This window comes from Felis catus, chromosome E1 (assembly GCF_018350175.1).
Source record: "Felis catus isolate Fca126 chromosome E1, F.catus_Fca126_mat1.0, whole genome shotgun sequence".
NCBI classification, from domain to species: Eukaryota; Metazoa; Chordata; class Mammalia; order Carnivora; family Felidae; genus Felis; species Felis catus.
In genome coordinates, this window is record NC_058381.1 from 58,001,124 (window position 1) to 58,007,123 (window position 6,000).

Below are 6,000 nucleotides of genomic sequence, written 5' to 3' on the forward strand. Positions count from 1 at the left end.
GGCCAGCGCACCTGTCCAGGTACAGCAGGGCCGCTCGCAGGCGGGGGGGCTCCTGTCCCGGTTGGTTCACCCTGCCGAGGATTTGGGGGACATCCAATGCCCCCCTTCCCTAGCCCGGCCTCCACCCAGACACCTTCCCAGCCAGGCTTGGAGCGAACAGGTGCCTGCCCGCAGCCCCACACCTGCCGGGTGGCTCTGGGGAAAAGTGTTCCCCACCCGCCTTGGGTGGGGCGGGGGGCCCCCAAGGAGGCCTCCCTCCAAGGGCCTGCCAGGCATGAGGGGAGACAGAATTTCTCTGGGCAGGTGGACAGGATCTCCTCCAAAGCTTCCTGGGACACTGCTCACCTTCACTCTATAGCTGGCACGGCGGGGGTGGGGGGTGGGGGGTGGGGGGGCGCGCAGGGCTGAGGTTCCCGGCTGAGGCTGAACGGGCACTTCCTCCCTGCCTCCCTTCCCCTCCCCCAGCTTTCCTGGGATCTGGGGCTCCTTGCCTTTGCCCAGTCACTCAGGTGCAGGGAGGGGGGTGTGGAGGACTTTGGGCAGGTTCCCAGGGCCTACAGGGCGGCCCGCTCTTTTCCCAGAAAGAGGAAGGAAGGCCCGGTATCTGGGGCCTCCATCACCACCCTCTCTGTGGCCAGAAGCTCCACCCTGCGACCTGGCCTCCTGGAGACCGGCCTTGGGGGGCGGGGGGTGGGTGGGGTGGAGATGGTCCCCCCAGGAGCACCCCCCACCCCAGGGCGGACGTCTGCCCTCTGTGCTTCAGGGCCAGCCCTGCGGGGTCTCAGGGGCCGGTCCCCTCTGTGCCCACTCTCCCAGGCCCAGTGTGGCCAGGGACAGGGGCCAGGCTCTCCCGCTTCTCCAGGGGCCCCAGAGTGGCCCCTTTGCCCTCTGGCTGGCCTTGCAAGCCTTGCCCAGCCCCAGGAGCTGCTGTGAGCACCCTCGGCTTGGCTGTGGACCCACCCTGCCCCTGCCCAGGTGCGGGGGGCGGGGGGTGATGTAAGAAAGGCCTTCTCTGATTCCCCTGGGCGCCAAGCTCCAGGAGCCAGAAGCGAGGGCAGGGCTGCAAACTGTGGTCTCTGAACTCCCGCTGGGAAAGGCGGTTACACAGAGCATCGCGTGCAGACACATGTAGATGAGCGCCCCCCCCCCCCGCAGGCGGTCACCCCCTGTCCAGGTGAGAAGCCCTGTCCCTGTTGGAGAACCTGTTGTCCTTCAGCAGCGGGAGGGACCCCGGGGCACCCACCGCATGCAGGGTCTCTGCGAGGGGGATGCTGCTTTCAGAGGATTTAATCCCGATGGGAAGACAGGAACAGGCAAAGGGGTGCACGGGTCAACGATGACGGCCCCGTGCTGCAGAATAAAGGGTGACATCCAGGCGCCACGTCCAGAGGTCACTACTGTAAAGCAAGCTGGGTCCTTCCCTCCTTCATTCACTGTTTGTTTGTTTTGCAGCAACGCTTTGCTCCGTGCCCATCAAGAGTGGGCGCTGCTCTGGACCCCCCCCCCCCAATCCAGCAGGGAAACAGCCGCACGACAAGGGGTGTCAGGTTGACGGTGTTTTGAAGCAATGAGGCGAGCCGGGTTAGGGGGACGAGGCGAGGGGCGGGTGGATTACAGAATTCAAAAGATGGTCCTCGTGAAGGCAGCGAAGCCAGGCAGCGAGGCGGGAGCCGCGAAGAAAACCTGGGGGACAAGGGTCCTGGGTGATGCTCTGGGAACTGCGAGGGGGCCTGAGGCTCCAGCGAGGTGAGAGGCAGGCGGGGAGGGCCTGGGGGGCACCCCGCGGTCGGCTGGGCTCACAGGTCACCCCCGGAGCCCATGAGGCGGAGCTGGGGACCACCACGAGGCCGGGAGATGCAGGGAGCCCCCCCCCCACCCCGTCCCCGGAAGCCTGCCGTGCAGCGGCTGCTTCTGCGTGTATTTGGGGAACACAATTACATTTTCACCTTATTTGCATTAAGAAAAAACAAAAAGCAGAAACGAAGACCCACGTGTCCTGTGGGCACCACCTGACATGGGAAGTGGGAAGGGTGGGAGGTCCCAGGGGACACCGGGCTCTTGGCCCCCGCTCAGCAGACCCCAGGGGTCTCCAGGGCGCCTGTGCGCACCCACGGCCGCCGCCCAAACTCTGCCAAAACCCCAGGTCGGGCAGTAGCAGGGAAGAGGGCTATTTGAACTGTTGCCTGGGGGCTCATCCCGAGAGCCCCCTTGGGGTGGAGGCTACTCCAGGGGTCCCTGGGGCTCCCCTCGGCCAACTTCCTCCTGTTGGAAGGCAGAGGAACAGAGCTGCCTCGGAAGGTGGATTTCTTCACAGCCAAAAAAAAGTCCCTTTGCTACAGGCTCGGGAAGCAAGGCCGATCCGAGAGAACGGTGCAACTTTTTTTTTGTTGCTAAGATTTTATTTTTAAGTCATCTCTACACCCAAGGTGGGGCTCCGATTCACAACCCCGAGATCAGGAGTCGCGTGCTCTGCTGACCCAGCCAGCCAGGCACCCCCCACCCGCCCCCACGATGGTGCAGCTTTAGAACCAAAGCAAGCCCTAGCTCTCAGAGTTGGGGGGCTGATTTCCCCCAGGGGTGCGGGGGGGGGGCGCTCAGAGGCTGGTTCTAAGCCGGGCTTTCTGCAAAGCTTTTAAGGACTGGAGGTGTAGCCTCCTGAGTTAGCAAACTCTGCAGAGCTGAGAGAAGCGCCCTTGCAAGCACTCTGTGACCTTGTCCGCTCTGTGACCTTGCCCCGCAGAGGAAGGGGAAGGACCGGGTTCTGCCCATGGCCCGGATTCCTATTTAGCTGTGTGACTATGTCCCAGCTCCTTCAGCTCCCCGTTCGTAAAACAGCAATTAGCATACCCCCCACTTCCCCCCAGAGTCCCCGAGGCCTCACCGAAATGCGCACGTAAATCCCCTATCGCCCCCAAAAAACCAAAAACCAAAAAAACACCAAACAAAACAAAGAAGTCACGCCTATTCTCTTCTCCTTCACCTTTGTACCTGAACAGTCAACGTCAAGGCTACGTGAACACTCTCTAAGCACCCCTCACCTCTCCTCACTCCAAGCCGGGGGGGGGGGGAGGCACGGTTTAGTAGAGTATATAGTATAGTATAGTATACTATAAGTATAGTGTAAGCTTATCCATGCTATCCGTTTAGTATAAGTATATCCATGCTACAGGTGGGGTATACTTATCCTGAAAATTATTCCTTTTTCATCAGACATTCAAAATATCGGAGCCTCTCACATCATATCTGACACCCCTAGTCCCATCCATCCCAGAGACTTCTTGCAATTCAAGCTGTATGTTTTTATCATTCCATCTTTCCCGGAGCTGAGACGGTTTCTTCTTTTTGCATCTTATAGGTTTACGGTCGCAATAAAAAATTCTGGTCAGCCCGCTGATCGAAAACGTAACTACAAAGGGAATCGTCTGTTTTATTTGTGTGTTATCAGAAGGGGTAGACTGGGGGCGCCTGGGTGGCGCAGTCGGTTAAGCGTCCGACTTCAGCCAGGTCACGATCTCGCGGTCCGTGAGTTCGAGCCCCGCGTCGGGCTCTGGGCTGATGGCTCAGAGCCTGGAGCCTGTTTCCGATTCTATGTCTCCCTCTCTCTCTGCCCCTCCCGCGTTCATGCTCTGTCTCTCTCTGTCCCAAAAATAAATAAACGTTGAAAAAAAAAATTAAAAAAAAAAAAAAAGAAGAAGGGGTAGACTGGATTCCCAACAACCCCACACAGCTTGTGAATAGTACCCGAGTGTCATGCTTGAGGATTGCCTAACTCACGAGTGTGAGACCCCTTTGCAGCCAGCGTGGAATTGTTGTCTGTGTTTGGGGCCCCACAGTGACATTTATTCCCAATAATGTTGCTGCAGCGGGTTCTTGGTATTTTGCAGTTATGATGGCGGCAAAATTTATATCCCACAGAATTATGGCAATATTCAGCTACTAATGGGCTGATTATTTTTGTTTGTTTGTGTTTGAGAGCCATGAAAATAAAATTTACTCCCAACAATTCAGCTGCAAGTTTATGTCCCTAAAGCTGACCGTAAGCATAATAACAGAATGCCTGTAAAACACATCAAACACTCTTCTCGGAAAAAGTGGGCTCTCTGCGGCGCTCCCCTGCTGGGGGGGGGGGGTTGGTGAGGAGCCCAGCCCAGAAGTCAAGGTCACTGGGACTCAGCTGCCTGGGGAGCTAGTTGGTTCCCAGGTCAGAGCCTACTAGTCTGGGAAATGGGAAGAGAAAATGGCTGAGAAGGGTTGGCCATGAGTGCGTGCAGTGACCTCTCTCTGGATGGTCCTCGTGTTGTTTTCCTGGGGCCGCGGGGACAAACCACCAACAGAAGTGGATTCTCTCACGGTTTTGGAGGCCAGAAGTCAGAAACCATGGTGTGGGCAGGACCGTGCTCCCTCCCAAGTCTCTAGGGGAGAATCCTTCCTGCCTCTTCCAGCATCTGGTGGCCCACGCACTCCTTGGCGTGGAGCTCCACGGCTCCAAGCCCTGACTCTGTGGTCTCAGGTCTCTCTCTGTGTCTCCGTGGCGGTCACTTCCCCTGTCCCTCATAAGGACACCGGTCATTGGATTTAGGGCGCATCCCAATCCAGGATAATCTCCTTAAAGGTCCTTAACTGAATTGCATCCCCCGCAGACCCTTTTCTCAAACGCGATCACTTTCGTAGGTTGTGGGTGGGCCTATTTGGGGGGAGGGTCAACTCAACCCACCATAGTAGCATATCCTCGTCATTCTTATTATGGTCTGTTGCTGTTGCCAGTCGGGAGTGAAGACGGGAAAGCCGAGAGGAACCGGCCCTGAGGATAGAATCAGGTAGGAGGTGCCCCTGGGGCATCATGAGGTCCGTGCACACAACGGAATAGCACCGGGTCTTAAGGAGAATGGAAATCCTGGCACCTGTGGATGAATCCGGAGGACCAGGCGCTCAGTGACAGAAGCCAGTCGCGAAAGGGCAAATACCAAACACCGCAGGGTTCCACTTACTGAGGTGTCTGGAGGGGTCCCGTTCGGAGGGACGGGGCGCCAGGGGCTGGGGGAAGGGCGAGGGGGCGTGGGTGTTTCATGGCGACAGAGACTGAGTTCGGGAAGATGCCGAAGTTCTGGGAACGGGTGACGGTCACGGTTGCACAACAGCATGAGTGTGCTTAATGCTCCCGAATCGAGACACTCAAAAATGGTTCAAGTGGCAAGCGGTACAGCATGTGTGTTCTACCACAATTAAAAAAAAAAAAGAAGAAGAAGGAGAAGAGAAGAGAAAGCCACAAGGAACCCGTGGGCTTTCTCGGTCCCATTTGGCTGTGGGGAAACCTGGCCTCAGAGAGGCCAAGGGAAGCACACGGGACACGTGGCCGTGAAGTGGGTTCCCAGCCCGGGGGGAGGCCTCACTTCCGCACTCTCCCAGCAGGCTGGGAACAGACTGCCTCGTCTCCCAGGTGGGACCAGGAGCCCGGCCAGCGTGGGACTCACGGAGGTCCGATAGTTCCCTCCCAACTCCGCTAGCCCCGGGTGCCCCCCGAAGCCCCTGCCCCGCAGTCTGCTGTATCTCGCGGTGCACCGGCACCTCCCGACCCGGAATCCGGGGTGCCCGGCTCACTCCAGACCCCCCCCCCCCGCACCCACCCACCCAGCTCAGAGTCTCCACTTGCAACCTGCCCTGGCAATTAGATGATGCCACAGGGAGCCCGGGAAGTGGCCGGACGTGATCTCAGCATTAACTGGACTGCTTGGTGTTTTTTTTTCTTTTTTCTTTAAAAAAACATTTTTTTTAATGTTTACTTATTTGGGGGAGACAGAGAGACAGAGCGCCGGCGGGGGAGGGACGGCGAGAGAGGGAGACACGGAATCCGAAGCGGGCTCTGAGCTGTCCGCCCAGAGCCTGACGCGGGGCTCGCACCTACAAAGCGCAGGATCGTGACCTGGGCTGGAGTCAGGTGCTTAGCCGGCTGAGCCACCCAGGCGCCCCCGGACTGCGTGTGATCATCCGGGTTCTCTGGCC